The 27,620-nt window shown below is 39.0% G+C and overlaps 1 long non-coding RNA gene across 1 annotated transcript; it reads right to left on the bottom strand.

The window, feature by feature from the left end:
• Positions 1-779: 779 nt before the first annotated feature.
• LOC125107561 (uncharacterized) lies at positions 780-26,028 on the bottom strand. Its single transcript, XR_007129595.1, has 3 exons — positions 25,899-26,028; positions 9,519-9,619; positions 780-962 (listed from the first exon to the last, which is right to left on the bottom strand). It is a non-coding gene; the product is annotated as an uncharacterized LOC125107561 (long non-coding RNA).
• Positions 26,029-27,620: the final 1,592 nt, after the last annotated feature.

Here is a 27,620-nt window from a genome sequence, read left to right as displayed (position 1 = left end):
TGGGACTTTATGGAGAATGTTGTCAAGCTGGGTTGGGAACAGAGAAAATATTTGATTCATATTTTAAGTAAAGGGTGAAGCATGTCTTTCATATTCTTTTTAGTGGAAGGATTTAGGAAGCTCCATACCTCTGTATATCACCCAGTTTTCTGGAAACAGGGCTAGGGGAAAAGAGGCCTACTCATAGCCAATCACAAGGATTGGTCTTTTTCGGCACAGAGCAAACATATACAAAAATAGCTTTCTTCCTCCTCATAGGACTTAGTTTATTGTAGAAAGTTTGGAAAGTCCAGAATGTGAAGCCACATACTAGCCACAAAAAATGATTTTGGTGTATTTTCTTCAATTTCTTTTATGCACCATAAACTTACATTGGAATTAGCTGTACATATCTTTTATAACCAGATGTTTCTCATCTCCACTGTATAGGAAGCATATTCTTATGCCACTACACAGAAGAATTTTCTGAAAACATAACTTTGAATGGTTATATAGTACATCCTATACATATAGTATGGCTCTAACAATAATTTATTTAATTTTTTCCCTATTTTTAAGGCTGTTTAGAATATTTGCCATAACACATATCACTGTAATGATTATCAGGATATATATAAATCTTTGGTGATTTATTTGAAATAGATGCAAGAAATGGAATTATTACACCACGAAGTATAAATACCTGTAAGCCTCTTAACTCACATTGAGAATTATCCTATGGAAAGGTACCAATTTTATGTTCCTCTTACCAGTGTATGACACCCAGCATTTCCCAGAACTCTTGCAGCGAAGCATTTCTATGAAGGCTTCCTTCACAAGTGGTTGCCATGCCCATCTGGGCTGATTAATTTCTGGAAACCTTTGTTAATGGTTATTTATTAACAATCACTGCCATTGTACCTGAGGCTTTCTATTTCTTCTTTATCTTCATTACAATTTACATGTTTCCTTTAAAGTGTTTTCTGAAAAACAGCAAAGCAGTCAATGTGCTAATAAAACTAAAATTGAGATTTAATTTCTTAGATAAAATTGAGGCAGGCTGACAAACTCTGACTTGTGGGAAGCCTGGATGGATGGTTGCCTGGAAAATACTTCATGAGTCCTTGTTTTTAAAACCCCTAGAGCCAGGAAGAAAGGGCCGATTAGCTGGAATGAGTTTTCATATTCCCATTTCACATATTTCTAGAAACAGTACAGTTTTTGAACATGTTAAATGGTCCAAAATTAATAAATGATGATAAAAGCAGAAGATGAGCTGCTTTAGGCAAATTTGGCCCCATGACCTAGTCATGAACCTCTTTCAAGTAGGGTGAACAGTCCTTCTATAGGAGTCCCTTATGCTTTTGTATTAAATGTGTACATGCCTGCTACCTCACTGGCTGGTAGAATTCCTTGAGATGGAGAATGAGTGTTTTCATCTTTATTTTGCTGCTCAGACTAAGGAACAATACCTATAATAGAATCATGTGGATGAATAATTCCCTAGTGGCTGGCTAGAAAAAGAATTTTTGTAGCAATAAAAGAAATCCCAAAGGAAATTATTGAAATATATGAATATATAAAAATTTTAAATGTCTCCATATACCCCCTCTTCCATAAATGTCCAAGCTCATAAACAAACTTAGATGTCAAAACAATAGGAGAAAATATTTTCCATAAATTTGGCAGCAAGAGATTTAATCCTTTAACATATAAAGAACTCATAAAAACCAATAAAAATATTAAGAGTACAATAGTTAAATGGGTAAAGGATATAAATACATAATTCACCAAAAATAAAATAGATGAATAAGTATTAAAAGTGCCCAACATAAATTTTTTTTTCCAAAAACTTTTGACTGTGGTAAAGCACACATAACAGAAAATTTTCCATCTTAACCATTTTTAAGGATATGGTTCAGTAGCCAACTTCATTTTTAATTGAAGAAATGCAGAACAAAACAGTCAGATACCATTTCTGATCATTAGATGAAAAAAATTCTTTTTCTATTTTAAAAAAGGATAATAAGCCTGGCAAAGGCAAAGTGAATGGGAATGTAATTTGGTACAACCTTTTTGGAAAGCAATTTGGGAATATGTATCAAAAACTTTAAAGATGTTCATACTTTTTATATAAGAGTCCCACTTTAATAAATTTATCCTAAGGAAACAATCCAAAATGAAAGATTTATAGTACACAATGTTATTTACCTTAACAAAATAGTAGAAAAATTTAAAAATTCTATCATAAGAGTTAATCAAATAAATTTTGGTATAGCCAGACAATAGGTTATTAAGACATCTTTTAAAATGTCGATGGAAATTTTTAATAACATGGCAAAATACCTATAATTTGAAGTGAAAAGTATAGTCATTTACACATACATATATATCTGCATAGAAAAATTAGTAGAAAGAAATATACCAACCTATTAACAAGAACTATTTCTGGATAGTGGAATTACATCTAATTTCTCCTTCATACATTTATGTATTTTTGAGCTTTTTGCAACAACAATGTACTACAAATATTACCTGAAGTTAGCACTAGTTTTTATCTTAAAGAAAGTGGGTTGTTGGGCGCCTAGATGGCTCAGTTTTTAAGGGTCTGCTTTTGGTTCAGGTCATGATCCCAAGATCCTGGGATGGAGCCCTGCCTCAGGCTCCCTGCTCAGCGGGAAGCCTGCTTCTCTCTCTCTCTCTCTCTCTCTCTCTCTCTCGCTATCCCCCCTGGAGATTTTTGCCTGATGACTGTTATTTTCCCGGAAAAAGAAGCGACATTCTCTGCTGGGCTTCTTTGGTGAAATCTGAGAAAAGTGAGCTTTATAACTGCCGCTGACACAAAGGAAGGACCTCATGTGTTATTGTTTTCAAAACCTGCTCCTTATTCTTTTCCTCTGATTAGGGATGCAAGACAGAAATCTGGAAATCATCCTTCCCATTCCTATTGATCAATAAAGTTCTCATTGTCCAACCTCCAAAGTATCTCTTGAACCAATCTCTCCATCTCCTCTACTTCTTCTTCCCTGCTTTGTTGTGATAGATTCTGAACTGGTCTACCTAGGCTCCTTTGTATTCCCACCTTTCAAAAACTCAACAGGGATTTTATCATACTTCCATTTGAAATACTTCACGGCCTTCAGTGGCCTTTAGGATAAAAATACAAATTCTGTAACAGGATATACAAGGTACTTCTTGATCTGGTTCTTGTATTTTTTCAACTTTATTGTTTTCCCCATCCTTAGTATGTCCATCCATCCATCTATCTGTGTAACTATTCCATTCCAGGCCATCCATCCTTCTATTCACAAGTACCAACAAGATGCTAGAAACTATGTAGGCTAAGTGCTAGGGAAATAATACAAAGAAATCTAGACATGGTGTCTGTGGAAGAGCAACTTACAGTCTGGGGAGGTAAACAGATATAAATGCTTGTGACACGTGCTATAGTTATCATGATGTGTTAAGGAAGCTGTGAATGCACAAAGGACTGAGTGTGAGGTCCCTGAGGCAGGGGCTGGGCAGGGAGATGGAACTGGAAAAAGTTTCCTAGAAGATATGGCCCTTGAACTGAATATTGAAAGTTAAGTAGAATTTTTGTTCTTCAGAAAGACGTTTCAGGTAGAGGCATTACTGAGAGTAAAGGCATGGAGGATGTGACACAGCTAGTGTTGTTTGTGGACCTGCATGTCCTTTGGTGTACCTGTAGCATAGAATGCAAGACTCTAGTGTGTGTGTGTGTTTGTGCGCGCATGTGCGCGCGCACGTGCGTGCATGCATGCACGTGAGCACTGGGGCAGTGGAGGAGGATGGGTAGTGAGAGAGGAACTGGAAAAGGAGGCAGAGGTCAGATGGTGGAGTTCTAGGCTCTGTCCTGAAGGCAAAGGAAAATAACTGACAGTAAAGTAATGAGATTTGGGATTTAAAAAGATCTAGTTGGTGATAACATGAAGAATGGGTGGGGGGACATACGATACTGGAGGCAGTGAGGCCATTTTGTTTAGGTTGTGGCTTAGAAGAGAGATGATGAAGTCCTCAAGGCTGAACTAAGGAAAGAAAGTGGAGTGTTTTAGAAACGCTAAGGAGATATTATGTTCTGTAGCAATGCTTCTCCAGGTATGGTTCTGAACTGGTGACAGTCTGTGAACTGGTTGTGACTCATCTGCTATGAGATAAATACAGGAATTGACTTCAGAATTTAGAAACTTTTGTATTAAGTGAAAGGCGGTATCTTTTATCCGTTAAGTCTAATAATGAAAAACCTAGACTTGTATTTTATAGATCTATGCTTTTTATTTCATTTATCTAGTAATTAGCTTTTGCTGTATTTTATCCAAGTATTGGACAATATGGGCAAGCAATACAAAGTGGACCTCAGTGCAGTTGGCTGAGAGGCACTCGGCTGCAGGACATGGTGATTGAGTGAACCTGGGAGTGGGCAGAAGGAGGGGTGTAAGATGACTCTCAGGTCTGATAACGGCGTGATAGTTATAGAAAGTTAAAGAATCAGGGACGCCTGGGTGGCTCAGTTGGTTAAGCGGCTGCCTTCGGCTCAGGTCATGATCCCAGCGTCGTGGGATCGAGTCCCACATCGGGCTCCTTGCTTGGTAGGGAGCCTGCTTCTCCCTCTGCCTCTACCTGCCACTCTGTCTGCCTGTGCTCGCTCTTGCTTCTCTCTCTATGTCAAATTAAAAAAAAAAAAAAAAAAAGAAAGTTAAAGAATCAGCCATTTTTTTTGGCAAGAGGGTAAATTACCACTTCCTGTTATTTTGGGCTATAGTCATATAGTTTTTTAAAGATTTTATTTATTTATTTGAGAGAGAGAGTACACAAGTGGGGTGGGGAGAGGCAGAGGCAGAGGCAGAGGGACAAGTAGGCTCCCAGGGAGCCCGACACCGGGCTTGATCCCAGGACCCTGGGATCATGACCTGAGCTGAAGACAGATGCTTAATGGACTGAACCACCTAGGAGCCCCCGGCTACAGTCATATTTTTAAAAATGCATTTGGGGAAAAATGTTACAATCTTTTATGCATCTAGGGTTTGCATGCACCATTTTCTCTATCAGTAACATTCCTTACTCCCTTCTTCACTTGACTAATACTTAATATAAAGACAAATGTTGTAAAAGCATTTATGTATCATCAGCATTGGGCTAAATGTCTTACATTCATTAATTTCATTCACTCCTTACAATAACCCTGTGAAGGAGGGATCTCATTTTGTAGATGAGAAGACTGAGGTTCAGAGAGGCTAAGTAACTTGCTGAAGGTCACCCAGCAGTAAACTGGGAGAGCTGGGCTTTGAAATCAAGAAATTCAATTCAAGAAAACACATGTGCATGTTGTCTAGTCAAGCCTCAGTGCAACTGATGCCTCTTCCTGGAAGCCTTCCCTGCTGTCTTTACTTATTGGTGCATCTTCTGCATTTCCACAAAGTACATGAGCACATCTGTCTCTGTCATGGCACTTGTCATGCCTGATTAGAAGCATTTGTCTGTTTGCTGTTTCCCTTTCTTTCCTAAACCGTGAACTACTTGAGGGAAGGACGGACTCCTGACATCTCTGATTCTTCAATCCAGAGTGATTCTTCAACCCAGAGCACAGTGCCCAGTGTTAAGTAGGATTTTGTTAAATGTCTGTTGAATAAATGGAGGTGTGAGAAAACATGGGGAGATGTTAAAAGTGGCTGGAGACTAGGGAGTATGGGTTAAGTGTAAACAGGTAAATTGGGGTCACATCATGAAGATTGTTATATTCTGGGTTTAGGAATTCGCAAATAGCTGTCCCAGAATCCTTTATTCTCTTCACCTGCATAGATATTAGACTTCTCAGTGCTGTAACTCTATGCTGGGGACACTAACCAGTGATATGCCGGTATATGTTTAACAGCTACCTCCTCCTTCCTTGGCTCCACAAAAAACCTCAATTTGTTGTGCTTTTCGATTTCCATGCTGTACGTGCTTCCATCATGGCCAATTTCAAGCTCCCGATATGAGGCTATTGAACATGAAAGTGGGAAGAGACTCGCAGTATCATGCCAATATAAAATATTTTCACCACACAGTTACAACAGACACAAAGAACTTGAGGATCACAGCTAATAGTAAAATGTAGTGAAGTAATTAAGAAGGGATGAGTTTTGAGGGTTTATTATCTTTGTTTTTAAAATGTCTTTAATAATAAGTTTAAATAATTTAATTTTTAATAATGGCTATGTTTAACATCTGGCTTACAAAATTCCCTAAATTTTAACAGCTGGCTTCTGTGAGCTGATGTGAGCTGACACCACTGTGGCTAATCTCTTTATCTGGAGAGTCATTCAAGCCCAGCTCCTGGCCTAATCTTATTCCTAAGCAGGTCACTATTAGAAGTTCTGGGTGAGGGGCGCCTGGGGGGCTCAGCCAGTTAAGCATCTGCCTTCAGCTTAGGTCCTGAGCCTTGGATCCGGTGGGATCTGACTCCTAGCTCTGCAGGAAGCCTGCTCTGGGAGGAGTCTACTTCTCCCTCTCCCTCTGCCCCTCCCCCCCCCCTTGTTCTCTCTCACTCGCTCTGCTTGCTCTCTCTCTCTCTCAAATAAATAAATTAAAAATCTTAAAAAAAAAATAAAAGAAGTTCTGGGTGAGGCAGCATTAGTTCCCTTGTAATCTGCTCTAATCTTTGTGATCCAGTTCCTGAGTACTTAAGTTTTTTTTTTTTTTTTTTTTTTTTTTTTTTTTTTTTTTTTAATTTGGCAGAGAGATCACAAGCAGGCAGAGAGGCAGGCAGAGAGAGAGGAGGAAGCAGGCTCCCCGAGAGAGCAGAGAGCCTGATGCGGGGCTCCATCCCAGGACTCCGAGATCATGACCTGAGCCGAAGGCAGCGGCTTAACCCACTGAGCCACCCAGGCGCCCCATGAGTACTTAAGTTTTGATCTTGTTTTACAATAAACATCATGACCTCCAGATACCACCATCCTTGTAGAGACTGCTTTTTGTCCTGAATACTAGTTTCCCTCTGATGCCTTCTCGAGTCAGGGTTGATCAAATCATAAAAGCTCTGCACTGTACAGTGTGGTGCCATTTACATGTGGACTGATTGCTTGGACTGTCTAGCTGCTACACTTTGTTCTATGGCTTACCTGCCCCAGCACTGCTTAAATATGTGCCCTGGTGTTTGGACTTGCTTTGATTTATAGTACATGGTTCTTCTGATCTGCTGATCCTCTTAATTTTGAATCTGCTTTCGGACTGAAGATTCTGTATTCCTTTGGCTTCCATAACTGACATTTGGCCTTATTCCATGATCTGATTACAAGGCTGTCTGGCTTCCTGACTTTGAACTAGCCAACCACAGCTCAAATTCAGATGCTGATAAAATAGCAATATTGAAAATGAGCTAATTTAAGCAGGTATTACTATCTTTTTGTTAGCCCTATCTGTCAATAATTCCAAAAAAACCAGGTTGCCTTATTTGCAAACAATTCCTGGAGATCTTCTGGGAATTTTGAACGGTGCCTAAGTTAAAATAATGGAGCAAATGAATTAACAAATGGCAGCTCTTCGCTAGCTATCAGTTCAAAGAAGGTTCAGAGGAGATGGAGTGAACATCTGGGTCTTTTATAGATTGAGTTTTTCTTTGCTATGGCCCGTAGGAAGGCCATATGGGATAAATCTAGGCCAAGCACTAGACGTTTCTGAAATAAAAGACACTATACTTATGCGTAGTCTTATACTTCTTTGTTATTTGAACCTAATAAAATCAAGGCTCTTCATTAAGAAGGGGGCTTGGCATTTCTCTAAGTGTTCAATAGATATTTACACTGGTAACCTAATATTGATACAGAACTAATGTTAATAGATTTCAGTCTTGAATATTGTTGACTGATGTAGAGAGCAACTTGAGAAAACCACAAGGGGAAAAGCATGTTAAAAACTTGAGTTGGGGGGCACCTGGGTGGCTCAGCAGGTTAAGCTGCTGCCTTCGGCTCAGGTCATGATCTCAGGGTCCTGGGATCGAGCCCCGCATCGGGCTCTCTGCTCAGAAGCCTGCTTCTTCCTCTCTCTCTGCCTGCCTCTCTGCCTACTTGTGATCTCTCTCTGTCAAATGAATAAATAAAATCTTAAAAAAAAAAAAAAAAACAAAAAAAACTTGAGTTGGATCCCCCAATGGGAAAAAAAACTTTTGTTAGTAGTCTAGGATTCATGCTGTTGGTCGGAGGTGAAGAATTGCCCCTGTGCCTCAGGCTTCATTGACACTTTGCCCTGTGTAGAGGTGACTGGGGTAGTTCCCCAGAAAAGGTCTGTGAGCTTATCACTGAAGAGAATGAGTCCTTAGTAACTCCAAGATTGTTTGATTTTTCCACACTCCAAGAAGAGTCGTTGTGTTTAATGACATAGTAAAAATCTGCCCTGGGACAGGAAGTTGGTTTTCTGAAGAGTATTTTCATTTTCAGACTCTATTTGTAGAGAGAATTACCTTAAATCTTTTCTTGGAAAGGTAAGGTTAGAACAAATATTCCAAGAAATAAATGAACAACTGAGTGACTTAGGAGAGCTTGGCATCTTATCTTTCCATCAAGGAAAGTGGTGCCAAGCAGGGCCAGCCGGCTTCGTGGGCCCTCGAGCCATGCCGTTGCAGAGTCCTGTGCTGAGAAAGTTTCCACACTTGGTTTAACACTGTTGCCATTTTGTATTTCTTAATTTGTGAACAAGGGGCCCCGCATTTTCATATTTCATCACTGGGCCCTGCAAGTGACATAGCACGTCCTAATGACAAAAGAGGTGGGATTAGGCTTTCAAAGAAGATTGTGCCCCAGGATAATACAGCAAACATGTCTTGAAAAAAAAAGTTGTAATTTTTATTTAGCCAGCCAGGCAAGAATAAACTGAGAGTGCCACAAATGGTGTTATAAACACCCAAGTGTGTACAACAGCTACCATTTAGATACCCCATGCCAGGTTGGCACACATCCCCTCATCCTTCATTCCCTACTTTGCAGTTGAGGATACGAGACACAGAAAAGATAAGAAAATCATCAAAAGTCATACAGGTAAGTAAGTAGCAGAGCTTAGATTTAAACTAAGAAGTAGGGCTCCAGAATGTTTTCTATGTAATGTTTTTCCTTTTTACTAAGTGGAGTGATGACATTGATGCTAAAAGATGTTTTGCAGTATCTGCAGTTATGCTAGTTATTATTTTAAATTCAGAGAAAACTAATGAGCTAGGGCCCTTTCAAGGCCTAAGCCAATGGGTATTTGGAAGCTAATAGCGAATTGCATCATAGAACAAAACACATTCTTTCCTTTGGGACAGCAACTACTGACTCTTCTATTAAGGGGAAGGTACTAAACACATCACAGTTTAGTGTCTCATAACTGGCATTCAGTTTTGACTCAAACATTTTTAACTACACTACTAAGCTTATGTGCTAGAGGCAACATTTTCCTCCTTAGGAATTTATCCTATACTTTATTCCTTCCAGAGAATTGAGAATTTGGCTTGTACTTGCTGGATATGTTACATGATCCTATAAAGCCATTTTCAAATTAAAGATTCTTACCTCGACCTTAGTTTTTGAATTCTTTGTAGATATCAGACCATACTGGTTGGAGGACAGCCTCTACCATCTCATGGCTAATTCTCTGGTCCTTACATTTGCATCTGTAATAAAGATAGTAGAAACAGATAGCTCACATAGTTGCCACAAGACTAGAAAGCACTCAGCACTTGCTAGAACATAATTAATGCCCTGTAAATAGGAATAATTGTTTCATTTATGAAAACTCATGTGGAATAGTACCATAGGTGGATCTCAGGGATATAACATCCCTAAGCTTCAGTTTCTTCAGCATAAAATCAAGTTAATAACACCCATCTCACAGGGTGTTACAAGGATTAAGTAGGATAATGTGTAAGAAGTGTTTAACACAGGGCCTGGCGTACACTAAGTTCTTATTCTAAAGTATCTCGTATTATTAAGTTTGAATTTTCTCTCTGTAATGTAGGTCTAGGTAATTTCCCAGTGTGATCTTGAACCTGGTATATACAACTATTTTATTTTTAATAACATTTTTCGTCTTTTCCTTCTCCATAGGTCATACTCTGTTAGGAGAATGAGATAAATGTTGGTTTTTACTGTACAGTAATACTTTTCTGTATTAATTATGCATCTTAAAAATAAAATTTGGAAAGATATGTTGGTCTTTTTCCAATGATCCTTTTATAAAGGGCTATTAAAATAACACATAAAAGAAATAACGTTCATTCATTATTCATACGTTGTAGCAGTGATTACATCAGCTCAGGCTGGCCATCGATCGGCCCTCGGAACCCTCAATTCAGCCTGAGCTCAAAGGAGCAGGCAGCAGAGGGAAGGCAAACAGCACTTCTCCTGGATTTTCCAGAACTAGTTCCACCAATGAGGCCCTCGTTCTGTTCTGCTCCTCCACGGGTCCCTTTCCCTCTGCCCACCAGTATGGTTGGGTCTTTTTAGACAAGAAACAAAATAATTTCTCTCTTAAACTTGTTCCTCCCTTCAAGTAATTTTTCATCTTTCTCTTTTATTTGACTGCTAACCTTCTGATAAAAATGGTCTTTACTTCCTTAACATGTCTTACTTTTCACTCCCTATGTTCACCCTGTCTTTCATCCCTATGACTTTCTGGCAACGGTTATCTTGAAAGCAGTAAGAACTTCCCAAGTCATCAAGATGTTTGACCTTTTCTTAGTCTTCATTCTTCTTGACCTGTCTGAAACATGTGATACTGTTGAAATTCTGACAATCTCTTAGAGTCTGGGACATTGTTCGTGTTTTTCTTGATATTTGTGTCTTGGTTTGTTCACAGAAAATGGGAATGAAGCCCACTTTGTAGAATGTTGTGAGGATAAAATAAGATGTTATTGTTAACATATATAGCAATCAATAAGATTCACTTGACAATCTCATTTATTCCTAAGACTCTTAAGTGTTACACTACATAGATGACTCCTGTATCTGTATTTTTCTTTTGATCTTTCTCTAGATGTTCATTCTTCCTTTTGACCTCTATTTTTATCTGTAATAATAAAACCATGGGTGGTTAGAGCTGGAAGAGTTCTTAGAGAGAGCACTCTCAATTTACAGTGGAAGAAATGGTAGTGTGCAGGGTAAATTGGTTTGGGCCAAAGCTGCTGGGTGAGTGAGGATGGCTTTAGCTTCAAATAACAGAAATCCCAATGAAACTGGCTTAAATGTGTGATCTTCCATAAGAAGAAGTACAAGAGTATGGCATGCTAAGGTTGGTTAGTATAGCAGTTCAATGACAGCTTCAGGGGCCCAATTTTTCTCTCTCCTGGCTCTGCTATCCTAGCTTGTTGGTCTGTTCACAGGCCAGCTGCTGGTGGTTAGATGCCTACAAGTGGTTCCTACTGCCCCATTCATACCTGGCAATGTCCACTGAAAGAACAGACCATCTCTTCTGGTATAGCTCTTCTTAAGAGTGAGAGTTCATTACCCTGAATCACGCAGCCGATTTTCCTTCATGCTTCATTGACCAGACTTGGGACTTGCCCCTGGAAAGGGAGATGTGATTGACTTAGACCAATCAGAATTTACCCCCTGAGGCTGAGTCCAGCCTCCTCTGAAGCACAAGGACTACCAAGTTGGGCCGATGCAGAAACTAAATCTGATTTCTTTGAGACTAGAAAGGAAGACGGCACAGTGGAAAATGAGGGTTGGGCTGGGTCCCACAGTGTCTGTCACTGTCTCCCAACCACAACTGAACTCAGGTTTCCAACACTCTTTCAATAATTCCTACTGCCTCTTAACCATTGGAGTCAGACTCAACATGTCCACCATCTAGCTGATCACCTTTCCACTCAGACTTGCCCCTGCCAGGGCAGGGGGATATTTTCCTATGTATTAACCATTTTCTTCTGCAAGTGGGCTACCATTTTCTTTACTAGTTAGCCATCTTTGACTTCTTTCCCTTCTTCTTCATAGTTCGTTTTCTAAATCTTATTTAATTTCTCTATTTAAAAAAATTTCATTCACTGTTTTCTTTCCATTATTACTATTAGTTTTGGGTGACATCTTTATTATATATGACTTGGATTAGTACAATAGTCTGGTAACTGATCTTTCTGACTCATTTCTCTTTCCAATTCTCATTTACTCTTCAAATCACTGCCATATTCATCTTCCTAAAACATTCTTCTTACTTTTGAAAAAACTTCTTTAGAGGGATGCCCATTGAGACTAAGCTCTAGTAGTTTTTAAAAACTAGAATAAATTGTTATTTGAAAGTTTCCTGTAGCTTCTATTTCTAGTGTTAGAATTTACAAATTTCCTTGGGGCAGATATCCTTTAACCTGAGAACAATCTATAGAATGGTCTCTTTTAGGTAGATATAAGGCCATTAGATACCAGTGTTAGAGGAAAGCATTCAACAGAACTTTTGTTTTACATTAACAAATACCGCCTTTCTGGGAGGTTGCCAAAAAAAAAAAAAAAAAAAAGATGGGTATATTTGCATAACGTGCAAGGAGCCTTCTGGGAAGTTGTGGATAAAACTCCGACACTTTCCTTTCTGAAGTTTAACATTATTAGAAAAGTATCAGATGAATTAAAATGGACTCAACTTAGGTCATTTGGCAAAGATATCAAACGCCTTTGAGGAATAACACATTATAATAAAAAGAGAATCCAGAATGATGACCAAACCTATATGAGAAGTTTAGAATGGGTTTGGAATGGGAGGCCTGGTTCTAGAATGGGCTATCTGAGCTTAGTGGGAAGGCTTTAAAAAAAATGCTGCATGCATATGTAAGTGTAAATATATACATGCTGGAAGCTGAAGTCATTGAAGGGCAAATTTAAGAGTCTAGTACTGATGTGACTTGGGGTTTCTAAAGCTGGCCTAATACTGATGGACAGCCATCTCCACTTGCACTTGAGGAATTTGTACAAAGTGCTGACACCAATGAGTTAGTACTTCGTGTTCTTTGGGAGGACTGTGGGATGTTGGAGACACAGTTTTCTTGAAATCAGGCAAGAAAAAAGATATAAAGCTATCTGGATTGGAAAGAAAGAATAAAACTTTCTTTATTCAGAGAGGACATGATCATTTACATAGAAATTCCTATGTAATCTATGAAAGAGCTCCCGGAATTAATAAGTGACTTTAGCAAGACTGCAGAATGTGAAAACATATGCAAAAATCCATTGGACTTCAATATATAGTGCTAGCAATGAATAAGCAGACATTGAAACAAAGAATGATTTAAAATAATATAAAAATATGAAATATTTGGGGATTAATTTGAGAAGAGATGTGAATAATTGGTATATGGGAAACTATAAAATATTGCTGAGAGAAATTAAAGAAGACCAAAATAGAGAGACATAATGTGTTTACAGGTTGGAAGACTCAATATGGTGAGGAGGGCAGTTCTCTAAATTAATATATAGATTCAGTGCAATCTCAATGAAAATCCCAGCATGGTTTTTTTTTTGTGAGAAATTAATAAGCTGATTCTAAAGTTTATATGGAAATGCAAAGAATCTAGAAAAGCTTAAATAACTTGAAATAAGAGAACAAATTTGGAGGACTCACACTATCTGTCTTCAAGGTTTTTTATAACACTTTAGTAATTAAGGCAGCATGGCAGTGTGATAAGGGCATCAAGGTAGACAAACAAATCAAATCAATGGAACAGAATAGAAACCAGAAATCAACCTGTCATATATATGGTTAGTTGATTTTTGACAAGGGTATTTGAATAAAAATGATAACTTTTTCAACAAATGATGTTAGAACAATTAGATATTTATCTGCAAAAAACCCCCCAACTCCCACCCCCCCAAAATGCTTCAATTCATACCATATGAATTTTGTACCATATACAAAAAAATTAACTCACACTGGAATATAGAACAAAATGTAAAACTCTAAAACAGGTAAAGAACACAGAAAATCTTGGTGACTTTGAGTTAGGCAAAGATTTCTTTCTTTCTTTCTTTCTTTTTTTTTTTTTTTAAAGATTTTATTTATTTATTTGACAGATAAAGATCACAAGTAGGCAGAGAGGCAGGCAGAGAGAGGGGAAGGGAAGCAGGCTCCCCGCTGAACGGAGAGCCCAAAGTGGGGCTTGATCCCAGGACCCTGAGATCATGACCTGAGCTGAAGGCAGAGGCTTTAACCCACTGAGCCACCCAGGTGCCCCTAGGCAAGGATTTCTCAAATGCAATGTCAAAAGCACACTCCATTAAAAAAAAAAAAAAGGGATATATTAGACTTCATCAAAATTAAGAACTTCTACTCTTTGAAGTTCATTTCAAGTCTGGGGAAAATATTTATAAATCATGTACCTGATAAAGGGCTTACATTCAGAATGTATGAAGAACCCTGGATCTTCAGGATCTTCATATGATCAGGTATATGATATATTTTAAAATGGGCAAAGATTTGAGTAGACACTTCATCAAAGAAGCTATAAAAGTGACAAATGAAAACATGAAAAGTTATTAGTCATTGGGGAAATGCAAATGAAAACCATAAGATATTACTATACACCAACTTGACTGTCCAAAATTAAAAAGCAGAGACCACACCAAGTGTTCTGATGTGGAGCAACTGACATTCTCATATTATGCTGGTAGGAACGCAAAGTGATAAACCATTTTGACAAATACTTTGACCTTTAAAAAGTACAATAGAAACATACTATGTGACTCAGTCACTTCACAGCTAGGTATTAATGCAAGAGAATTGGAAGGCATATGTCCACATGAAGACTTGTATATGCATATTAGAAGTTGCTTTATTTGTAATAGCTCCAAACTAAAAACAATGTAAATGTCTATCAAAATGGTGAATGAGTAAACAAATTATGGCATATCCATAAATGGGCAAAAATAGGTAAAGTTTGAAATATTGGTTATACCTGGTGAGTCTATGTTCTCCAACTGACTAACACTTCCAAACACTTGGGTCTGTCTCTTTCCTGAACAGGTGTTACCTTTGATGAAATGAAAACATTTTATTGTGTCTAAAAAAATATGAAAATTTTCCTAATTGTGATTATACAATCTTCATTCACATAAGATTAGAGAATGTTTCCTTTCAATTTGGGTTGTTTCATCTCTCAACCTATTGTGAATACATTGTGTCTATCATCTTTAAAAGGTGAAAGATTTATACTCTCTGAAGAGAAACCAGAGCATGTGTTTATCATCTTTAAGACATTTCTCATTACCTAAGTACCAGAAAATTTTGTTTGTGGTAGATTTGTAACTGTTTAAGGATCTCCCATATGATGTGCAAGGGTTGAGCAAAATGGCATAAAGATACAGCTGATTATATTATAGAGAAAATATCAAAAGTCTGTTTCTGGAACATTTTTTTCTATTTTTGACCCCATGTTGAAATAATGAAACCCAAATCCTATCTAAGAAATAGGCCAATGATAAAACCTAAGAATAATTTTGTTGCGGAGTTAAAGTGAACAAGAAACTGGGCTAAAAGGAAAGCTTTATTGCAGTTTCAAATATCTGAAAAATTGGGAAATTTTATCCAGAAGGAGTTCAGGAAATTGTGCTGGATGAAAATGATGTTTTGTATTTGTTCTAATGTAAAAGCATCTATTTCCCTCACACAGAGATGGAGACGTAATGGTCTCAATCTAATGGAAGTGCTCATTGCCAGGGGTATTGTAGTTTTGAAATGGGTTTGTTTGAGGATGCTAGGTCTAATTTCATATCATTAAACTCTGAAATTACAGAAGGCTTTCCGATGTAATCTCTGCGCCTCAAAATGGCCTCATGGTGCACCACGAGCCTGCTTGTGTACAAAGTCTGAAGGGCCTGTAATACAGTCTACCTTTCTACAGCAACCAGCAATGTGTCTCTGTTGTTGCCTTTCCCACAGACTGCGTTTCTTGGGGTGCTCCGTGTCAGAGGTTGATTTGGATACCCCCACAGGTTTCTAAAGCTGATAATGTGGCAGAGGTGACAATGTCAGGGTTTGAATGAGACCAAATGAGAATACTAATTCCACCATGCGTGAACTCCGTGGCCCGGATCCCGTCTGTTAGCTTCCCGAGTTGAAACTTCCCCATCTGCCAAAAGGGTACCACAAATGTCAAGACTTAGCATGGTGTTTGGCACAAGAGAGCACACACTCAGCACTTTTGTGGTTAGTATTATTAGCAACCAGAAATTACCTTAGTTTTACTTCAAGAGAATAGTCTTAGCCTTGTGCTAAGGATAATTTCTTTTTCAAGATTTTATTTTTAAGTAATCTCCATCCCCAACATGGAGCTTGAACTCACAACCCCGAGATCAAGAGTTGCATGCTCCACCGACTGAGCCAGCCAGGTGCCCCTGTCCTAAGGTCATTTAAAAAAATAATAGTGTGGATGTGGGTGTTTTTCTCAGAAACATTTCTAGAGGAAATTTGGTGGCTGTTTATCTAGTGTTAAAAGGCCTACCCAGCCTTGTCCAAGAGATACACAATGTCCATGCCTTCAACTAGATACACAAATGGTGTTATGGAACCTCTAGATATTGACCACTCAATTCACTGTGGGCAGGAAGAGGGTCTATTTTTAAGGGGAGGGAAGAAGACCATAAATGGCTAAAAATAGGATTCTCCTATTCTGGCTGCCACTTTCACCCTTCATTTTTCTGTCCTCCCTCCCTCCAGGGTTCCTAACGTCCTCTTATCACCTCTGTTCACTCTCCCCTCCTCTTTCTCTACTTTAGAAATGGTACATATTATGAAAGAGAAAATTCTTGACACCGTCCCCAGAACGTCGTGGTGGGGGTAATGCATTTTTAATCCCGAACACCTGGCCTCCTTTTATTTGGCTGCCAGAATGAGAAGGTTTTTTGATTATTCAAAAAAGTCCTCTTGCTCACAAATGACTAAAAAGGTTAATAAATTTCAGAATCTGCCCGGTAATCCAGGGAGATAGAACTTTGCAAACACAGACTTTTCTTTTTAGATTGAATCTGACATTATGAAAAGCTACCCCTCTCTTGCCACACTTGAAGTATTTATCCAGGCTTTAAACACTGAGTAGCAAGAGTGTGGCAAGGGAGCTAACATTAATTGTGGGTCTGCTCTACAGAGGGACGCTCACACACATCATCTCACGTGGGCTTCATGACAGTCCCGTGGGGAATGCATCACTGTTTCCATATTTCATAGGTGAGGGCATGAGGGAGCTTCAACATGCCCCGTCAGGGAGGGACTTGCTCTAGTGCTGTTTCCCCAAACACTGGTGACCCCTTGCAGGAGTTGGTCATCTTCTCCAGCTGACCCTCTCATCCTGGTTGTGTAAAACCTTGATACAAGTGCCTCTCTGCCCACCATGCAGTGCCATTTATGGCAAGATGTGGCTCCCAAGTTCAACCACCCTGTGTGGCCAGTCAGTTCTTGGGGTGTCAAGTGCAGAGGCCATCTTTCCAGGAAAGAAGGCTTTGAAATGGATATCCCCTCCCTCTGTGGTACAGACACAGCAGCTGTCTCCCTGAATCTCTTTCATGGGCTCTGCTTGCAAAGAGGCAGGTCTGAAAGTCCCTTTCTGTTGGCTGGGGTGGTGAGGTATTGTGTGGGGTATGACAGTGGGTGGGAACTCCACTTACCTCTCAACAGTGCCTCATAGGAAAGCCTGCAGGGCACGGCAGGAGTGCAGGGTGTGTTTTGGTCTTCAATTATGATTCTGAGAAAAGAAGAATGTCATTTACACAAAGATGATCAAATTTAGTCCTTATAATAAGGCTGTGGGGAAGGTTCAGTCATGGCCCTAAGGTCATGGAATGATTATGGATCCAGGCATGGGTTTGAATCAATGCCCTAATACTGTCCATGGTGAGTTCAAGCAACTTGGTATCAGTGTGACTCTCACCTTCCTGTGCCTCAGCTTCTTCTCTGTATGATTTGCCTACCCTATTCTGTTGTGAAAAGCGAATGAGATAACCTCCATGGTAGTAAGTGAGCTCTACATGTTCACTGTTGCTCTCTCTGGTTTCCAGATGAGGAAACTAATATCCAGATGGGCTAGATAACTGCATAAAATCACAGAACTTCTGAGTGCTTTCAAAACCTATGCTCTTAGCCGTGACTCCATGGCAATGCCTCTTGGCCTTCTCCACATCTTGGCACACATGGGAAATACTATGACTCATACGGCCTTGGAGGGGAATGAATGGGACAACTCAAGGCTTTAGGCGATGGGTCTGGTGGGCTCTGGCCATCCCAAGCTCCTTCTGGTCAGCTGGTACTTTGCTGTATTGGAACAGATGCCAAGGATGTCAGGTAAGTCTTCCTGGAGGAAATGCTGTTTTCAGGGTAGCTTGAACAGTTAGTAAAGTTTAGAAGTGAAGCGGGGGGCAGTGAGGTTGGATGTGAGGGACTGCTTAATTTTCTCTTCTGGAAAATAGAAATCACAATATTACCTATTTTACAGAATACTCAAAAATCGAATGAAGGAATGTATATGGAAAGGCTTTGTAAAATGTGATATCAATTTTAGCTGTTACTATTTCTAAGGAAAATGGACAAAACATCTGAAATTGTAAGAGTGATTTAGGCATAGTGGTTACGGAGATGGAACATTTCTACCAAACATTCACTCAGGGAAAGGTACAGTTTGACAGGACCTTCCTCCCTCCCCACCCTCCCTTCCTTCCTTCCTTTATTTATCTTTAACCAAATAAAAATGGACATTAGCTTCTTCCAAGATTTGCTATGAGGCTTAACCTATTTTCTTCAAGTAATTAAGCGAGTAGGGATAAGTTCAAGAGTCCTATAATCCCAAGCTAGGTGATCTCTGAAGGTCAGACTAATTTGGCTTTATCTGAGGTAATGGCATGCCAGGCTGTCAGCTGCACCATCTCCTGATGGCAATGCCTGCTGGACATGGTGAAAAGTGAAAGGATGAAGGTGATGGAAAGAGTATAGCAGGTGCCATGTGAATGGCTACTAGACTTATTTGTCAGCGTATGGGAAATACTCATATGCTGACATATGGAAGAATGATTAGAGGCAAAAAGTAGGAAAACATGGGTTACACATAAAACAAAAATAAATCTTGGGACATTTCCGCAAGTCTTCGTTGCTATTTCAATCCTACTATTTTGTACTCTTGGGCTACTTTTACGATGAGATTCAGGATGAGATGTTTCAACTAAGTCATCTCAAAATATTACCCATTTTAAGAAGTATTTTTTTTAAAGACCTCATTTAAAATTTGCTCAACTTTGACATTTTCTTTCCTGAGTTTACTGTAAAATTCAAGTCAAGTCACTTGCACAAATGCATCAATATTTTAAAAGCTACCAATCTTGCACATAAAAAAGAAGGCTCACAGTCTTCAATAATCTTTAATGTAACATGCATTCATTATATATGAGCCCTCAAAGGAGAAACTCACGTTGTTCAGAATCCTAAGTGCTACAGAACGGTGGCTTTGGTATAGTTAAATACCACACGTTTGCTTTGTAAAACCACCAACAAATGACTTTAGCACATTAACCCTGAAAGTCAGCATGATTCTTTTGTCTCTAATAATGAGGACTAAGCAAAAGAAGAGTATTTTCTCTGATGTGACATTCTTGTGGTCATAATTTTAACAAGATACTCTCTGTGAAATTTGACTCTGATGATGTTCCTCAGGCCTTAGAGAAGCTGACTCATTCTTTGTGGGTGAACTCAAATGTCACCTCCCCTGTGAACTAGTCCCTAACACCTCAAAAAAAAAATGACTTGCTCCCATGGAACTTGGTACATGCCTCTGTTATGGCATCATTATCACCCAGTGTGCTAGCTATGCTTGTGTTTGTTTACCCAGTGAACAATGAACTCCTTGGGTGTAGGATGGTTTTTGGCACAGGAAGCAATTAATAGATAATTGTGGAATTAAAGTATCTAACATCACTGATATGTTTAAGATAGAGATACATTTGTGCACTTGTACCAACAAATAGAAAACAAAATGTTCAAGGGGCTATTGCCATCCAGACATAGAATTTTAAAAAAAGTATTTTAGGACATTGTCATCTTAAAATCTCCTTAACTGGAGAGATTCAAGAAAGGTCGACAATATTTTGAGATGAATGGCTGAATTAATGAATGAAAGAAGATTTTTCTGTTAATGTGTGCTCGACTTCCACCTATATTTAAAGCTAGAACCCAGGAGAAGAGAAGGGGTTGGGCTTGATATTTATTGAGTGATTTCTGTCTACTAGGTTCCACAGTTGGAGGTTACTGATACATGATTCACTTTAGGTGCGACCACCCTATTGACTGAGTCTTATCAACTCCCTTTGTCAAATGGGGACAACTTTTGTCAAATGGGAGGTTCAGCAATGTGAACACAGTCATTCCATCTGCTAAGTGGCTGAATCAGAATTTGAACCCAAATCTGAAAAGGATTCTTAGTATATGTCTCTATGTGTTTATAAAAGGGAAGATTTCAACAGTTATTAAGATAATTCAGGTTAACACTTACCTTGTAGCCTACACTTTCCCCTCTTAAACAAATATCTAAAGAAAAGGTTTGGGGGAAGGGCTTGAAGTGGGTCATTGGTGTGGGGGTTAAGCAAGTGGACTCAGAGTTAGAAATCTGGGAGAGAGACTGCTCTGTCATGTTCTAGTTATTTAACTTCCTTAAGCCTCAGTTTCTTTAACTCAGTTTAACTAAAGAATGGAAATGGTTGGAGGGGAATAATCATCATTTGTATATGACAGGATGTTTTAAGAATAAAATGGGAGAATGCACTAAGCAGCTAGCCAAGTACCTGGCACTTGGCACTAGTGTTCAATACATTTTTATCATAATTACCCAAATGCTCTATGCTTATTGCCCAAAGTCAACAGATAGTTGCTCATCTCTCTATTGAATGTTGAGTAGATGCAATCTTAGAATAAATGGAAGAGAAGCCTACTAAATGACCTTTCCCCTGTGACCTGCAGCCAAAGTGTCGGGGCTGGAATTATTTTAATGGGAGTTTGGTTCCTGGTTCTGCTTGGTCATCTTGGTAAGACAGGTCACTCTGTTTCTCTGAACACAGTTTTCTTACCTGCAGAATGGCAATCAAAACTACACCTATCTTACCAAACTCTTGCCAGGCTTATTTGCAAGTGCTAAGATAAGAAACACATGAAAGGGCATCTGACCTTGTCTAAGAAGAGCCAGGAGAGTCTTCTTCAAGGGAGTGAAGTCCAAGTGGACACCTAACAAAGAAAAGAGCTTAGTAAATCATGATACACCTTTCTGCCAATAATAATTGCATTATCATTTTAGTAATGTAAGATCTTCCTTGACTTATGACAGGCTTTCATCCCAATAAACCCATCATCAGCTGAAAATGTCTTAAGCCAAAAAGCATTTAATATATCTAACCTACTGCACATCACAGTTTAGTCTAGCCTGCCTTGAATGTGCTCAGAACACTTATGTTAGCCTATGGTTGGGCAAAATCATCTCACCCAAGGCCTATTTTATAAGAAAATGTTGACTGTCTCATGTAATTTATGAAATACTGTCCCGAAACACAGAATGGTCATACATGTACAGAAGGCTTGCAAACATACCAGTTGCTGACCCTCACGATGGCGTAGCTGGCTTGGGCACTGCCCGCTATCATGAGACAGTGTTGCACCACATACCACTTGCCTAGGAAAACATTGAAATTCAAAATTTAAAGTATAGTTCCTATTAAATGCATATTGCTTTCACACCATTATAAAGTCAAAAAATCATAAGTTGACCAATGTCTACATAACTGATACCCAAATTCATTTCAGACTATGTTTCCTGTTCTACTGGTTTAGCTTTCTGACATAACCTTTGAATTTCATTAAGTTTTTAGGGGGAGGAATGCTGTGATCTTTAATCTATTTTAATTAATTAATTAGTTTTTAGTGGATGACAATTATCTCCAAAATTTGGTCTATCATTTTCCTAAAGGCATTTCTGGAAGAACTCAGTATTTTGCAATATCTTGAATCATTAGCTGTGTAATGTGAGAACTAAAAGAAATATAGACTGTGTAACTCTTGAACCAAAAGAAATATAGACTGTGTAACTCTTTCTGGTTTTCATAATGAATGGAATAAGTCCATGAACTATGTGTATGTGTATGTGTACGTGTGTGTGTGTAGAAAAATGTGTATACATCTTGGATTTGATCCTGAGTTATTCCTTCGGTATAAATAGGACACTGAAAGTCACATTAACTTTTCCAGGTCATGAGGGTTTTCATTAGAATGTTGGACTATTAATAGTTACCTAGTGGTGGAGAGGAAATGATGTTCCATTCCTTCTCCTCCCCAGAGGGCTTAGCTTACCAGAGATCAACAGTGATTTGCAAGTGTCTGGTTCATAGTGTGCTGGTATTGTTTGTAAAGTCAAATTTTGGATGAACATTTTTCAATGAAAAAAAAATCAACAAGGGTGTCTTCACGAACATTCTGTTTCCTAAGGAAAATTATTCTACATGGAATTTACCTAGTGCACTGCATAAGAATTCTTAGCACAGAATATCCAGTACGGTGTAAAAATTTATTTCCCTCGAGTTGCTTAAATGTCATCGTGTTTGGTACAAATAAGGAAATAACTCCTTGTGCAAATAATCTTGCCTACGCTTCTCTGCTATGGTCTCATACATAAGAGTGTCATCTACATAGAAAAGGATAACTGAGTTATTACCTAGTGAATACAAACGACAGAGGTTGCCACAAGAGATAATTCAGAAACCTTTATTTTGTTTTGTTATTCCGCAAAACAAGATTATCTGCCCAAAGAATCTAGAAAATTACCTGTACTATTTCCAACTGATTTTGTCTGAGCTATTTCTGTGAGACCCACTGAATAGGCCACATTGGGATGAAGTGGACTTGTTAGAATAATAAGATCTGTCACATGGCTAATATTATCAGGTTTTTACTAGACTATAAGCTGCTTGAGGGCACAGCCTGTATCATATTTCTCTTTGGATCTCTCCTGGGTCTTGAAGGTAGTAGGCATTGTCTAACCAGTTATTGAATTGATTTAAATTCATCTTACTATGAAAATCATTTCTGAGCCCCCCAAGAATCAGACAGTATTTGAAAAATATATTCCTCAATGCTCTTTTTAAATTATATCTGGTTTAGTTTCCCATTGGGACCTACGTATGTATGGAAACATAAGTGTATTATTTGTGGAAATTCTGGATTTTGACAAGGAAAGCAGCATCAAAAATTGGGTAACATTTGGCAAATATGGGTAAAATTGATGCAGACATGTCTGGCCTAGCAGAATTCATATAGATTAAGAGTTTTTGAAAAGACAAAAACAAAAACAAACAAACCATTTTCATGGCTATAGTACATTATACATTTTGTCTTACTTTTCTATTTTGACAGTGTTATTATTAGATAAGCCTGAAAATCAGGTGAGGTGATGCTTGTGTGTTTGTGCATGTATGTATGTAAACAAGAGATAAATGAAATTTCATCTCAATAAGATGAGTCTGGCATAGAATGATGATAATGGCTATTAATTGAGAGTCCAACATGTATCAGGTCACTTTTATTTTTTTAAAAAATTTAAAAAAGATTTTATCAGTTGCTTTCTTATACACTAAGAATGAAAATATAGAAAGGGAAATTAGAGAATTGATTCCATTTACTATAGCACTAAGAACCATAAGATACCTGGGAATAAACCTAACCAAAAAGGTGAAGGATCTGTACTCTAGGAACTACAGAAAACTTATGAAAGAAATTGAAGAAGACACAAAAAGATGGAAGACCATTCCATACTCATGGATTGGAAGAATAAACATTGCTAGAATGTCTAAACTGCCCAGAGCAATCTATACTTTCAATGCCATCCCACTCAAAATTCCACCAACATTTTTCAAAGAGCTAGAACAAACAATCCTAAAATTTGTATGGAGCCAGAAAAGACTCTGCATTGCTAAGGAAATGTTGAAAAAGAAAAACAAAAGTGGGGGCATCACATTGCCTGATTTCAAGCTTTACTACAAAGCTGTGATCACCAAGATAGCACGGTACTGGCACAAAAACAGACACATAGACCAGTGGAACAGAGTAGAGAGCCCAGATATGGACCCTCAACTCTATGGTCAAATAATCTTCGACAAAGCGGGAAAAAATATCCAGTGAAAAAGAGACAGTCTCTTCAATAAATGGTGCTGGGAAAATTGGACAGCTATATGTAGAAGAACGAAACTCGACCATTCTCTTACACCATACACAAAGATAAACTCGAAATGGATAGAAGACCTCAATGTGAGGCAGGAATCTATCAAAATCCTAGAGGAGAACATAGGCAGTAACCTCTTCGACACCGGCCACAGCAACTTCTTTCAAGACATGTCTCCAAAGGCAAAGGAAACAAAAGGGAAAATGAACTTTTGGGACTTCATCAAGATCAAAAGTTTCTGCACAGCAGAAGAAACAGTCAACAAAACAAAGAGGCAACCCACAGAATGGGAGAAGATATTCACAAATGACACTACAGACAAAGGGCTGATATCCAAGATCTATAAAGAACTCCTCAAACTCAACACTCAAAAAACAAGTAATCACATCAAAAAATGGGCAGAAGCGATGAACAGACACTTCTCCAAAGAAAACATACAAATGGCTAAAAGACACATGAAAAAATATTCATCATCAGTAGCCATCAGGGAGAACCAAATCAAAACCACGTTGAAATACCGCCTTACACCAGTCAGAATGGCCAAAATCAATAAGACAAATGTTGGAGAGGATGTGGAGAAAGGGGAACCCTCTTACACAGTTGGTGGGAATGCATGTTGGTGCAGCCACTTTGGAGAACGGTGTGGAGATTCCTTAAGAAATTAAAAGTAGAGCTTCCCCATGACCCAGCAACTGCACTACTGGGCATTTACCCCAAAGATACTGATGTAGTGAAGAGAAGGGCCATCTGTACTCCAATGTTCATAGCAGCAATGAGCCACAGTCACCAAACTGTGGAAAGAACCAAGATGCCCTTCAACGGATGAATGGATAGAGAAGATATGGTCCATATATACAATGGAGTATTATTATGTCTCCATCAGAAAGGATGAATACCCAACTTTTGTATCAACATGGACGGGACTGGAAGAGATTATGCTGAGTGAAATAAGTCAAGCAGAGAAAGTCAAGTATCATATGGCTTCACTTGCTTGTGGAGCATAAGGAATAACATGGAGGACATGGGGAGATGGAGAGGAGAAGGGAGTTGTGGGAAATCGGAGGAGGAGACAAACCATGAGAGACTGGACTCAGAGAAACAAACTGAGGGTTTTGGAGGGGAGGGGGTAGGGGGATGGTTGAGCCTGGTGGTGGGTATTAGGAAGGGCATGTATTGCATGGAGCATTGGGTGTGGTGCTGAACAATGAATGCTGGAACACTGAAAAGAAATAAAATAAGATAAAATGGAAAAAATTTTCAAAAGAAGATTTTATTTATTTATTTGAGAGAGAGACAGACAAAGATGGCGAGAGAGAGCACAAGGAGGGGGAGCAGCAGGCAGAGGGAGAAGGAAGCTCCCCTCTGAGCAGGGACCCCAGTGTGGGACTCAATCCAGGAGCCTGGGATCATGCCCTGAACTGAAGGCAGACACTTCACTGAGTAAGCCACCCAGGCGCCCAGTCACCTTTAAATACAGTAATATATTTAGTGTATAAAACAACCCTAGGAATTAACTGTTATTTCCATTTTAAGGTTAATAAACTGATGTTCAGATCTGTTTAATACCTTGCTCAAGCTCATACAGTAAGTGGCAGAGCTGAGATTCAAACCCGAAACTGACTAGGAAATTGGTCTTCTTCCCACGTATTGTGCTTGACAGAGGAGGCACCTACACATGGTGATTCTTAACAGTGTCAAAACATCTTTTTCTTTGGGAACAACCCTTGTCTGTAATTATTACCTGTAGAGTCTTTCTTTGAGGCTTACAGCTAGATTAAAGCTTTGTCGAAGGAGAGCAGTAAAATAGTCCAATTGCAGCTTCTGGCACTGCCAACATTTCCTGGGAAGTCAATTACTGGACAAAAGTGAGTCACCTTGAATAAAAGAAAAAGAGCAAAGTGAGAGGGCGTTTAATGCTTTGTCTCTTTTTAATACAACAAATTAAACAATTTGAACTCTGAGTAGAAAGAAACAAGTGAGATATTATGTCACCTTTCAAACCATGTTGGATTAATATCCCAGCATTTTTCCCTTCAGGTGATGATGAACGAGCAGCAGCATCACAGAGCTGTGGTGGAAGAGGTTGAGAACGAGCCTGCGTTTTATTGGCTGGTAAGGGGGCCTAGGTGATATTTTGACTGGGGAGGAGAAGGGTGATATTAGAGAAAATTAGCTGGTTTGTCCTCAATCTCCTTTCCTATGCATACGGGACAACGATAACGTTAAAATGTTAGAACTGAAAATAAATTTATCTGTCTGACTTCTTTGTCCAAGTGCTGTGATTGATGCTCGGCCACCAGGAAGCCCAGGTCTGCTGAGATGAGCAACTAAACACCTAAATCCTCTTGTTGTGATATGTGCTAGGTATAGCAGTGAAGCAAGGCTCTGCTCTCATGTAGCTTATAAGACATAACAATTTCATATAATGGTATGCGAGGACTTTAATTTTTTCAAAAGATTTTATTTATTTGAGAGAGAGAGAGAGAGTGAACACAGAGGGAGAGTAAGAGGGAGAAGCAGACGTCCTGCTGAGCAGAGAGCCCGATGCTGGGCTCCATGCCAGGACCCTGGGATCTTGACCTGAGCTGAAGGCAGATGCTTAACCCACTGTGTCACCCAGGCTCCCCATGTGAGGACTTTTAAAAATATCAGAGTCAAAGAAAATTCAGCAACTCAAAGGGAGAAAAATTGCCTCCAGAAGGCCCTGGGAACTAGCCCTAGGCTGGGAGTGTTCAGGGGAACTGTGGAAATATAAGACAATAGAGAGAAAAACTAGAGCCCCAATGCAGTTTCATCTACTCAAAGGTAATGGGATTGGTAGGAGATGGCTCTGCTTTCCCTGGGGCTACTCATATTGTGAAACAGGAGAGAATGCCCAGGCATTAACTGTCTGGAAACTGCTTGGTTTAATGCAAACTCTCTTTTGTTCACTGGTGACTTGAGGCAAGGGTCTATGAACTCTCGCAGCCAATCACATTCACTTTCTGTGAAGAGTCTTTTTTAATAATTAGAAAATATATATTTCATTTATTTATGTTATTGAGGTGAAATTTACATGAAATTAGCCATTTCAAAGTGAAAATTTCAGCAGCATTTACTATATTCACCATGTGCAACCGTCACTTCTGTTTAGTTCCATAACATTTTTATCACCCCAAAGGGAACCTCATACCTATTAAGTAATTTTTGCTCATTCTCCCACCTCCCTGTCTCTGCTAACTACCAATCTTTGCTCAGCCTCTACTGTTCTTGTTATTTATTTATTTATTTATAAAAAGATTTTATTTATTTATTTGACAGAGAGAGAGAGAGATCACAAGTAGGCAGAGAGGCAGGCAGAGAGAAGGGGGGGAAGCAGGCTCCCCACCAAGCAGAGAGCCTGATGAAGGGCTTGATCCTAGGACCCTGAGATCATGACCTGGGCCGAAGCAGAGGCTTAACCCACTGAGCCACCCAGGCACCC

This window comes from Lutra lutra, chromosome 8, assembly GCF_902655055.1.
Source record: "Lutra lutra chromosome 8, mLutLut1.2, whole genome shotgun sequence".
Lineage (NCBI taxonomy): Eukaryota > Metazoa > Chordata > Mammalia > Carnivora > Mustelidae > Lutra > Lutra lutra.
This window is presented reverse-complemented; position numbering and strand designations above follow the sequence as displayed.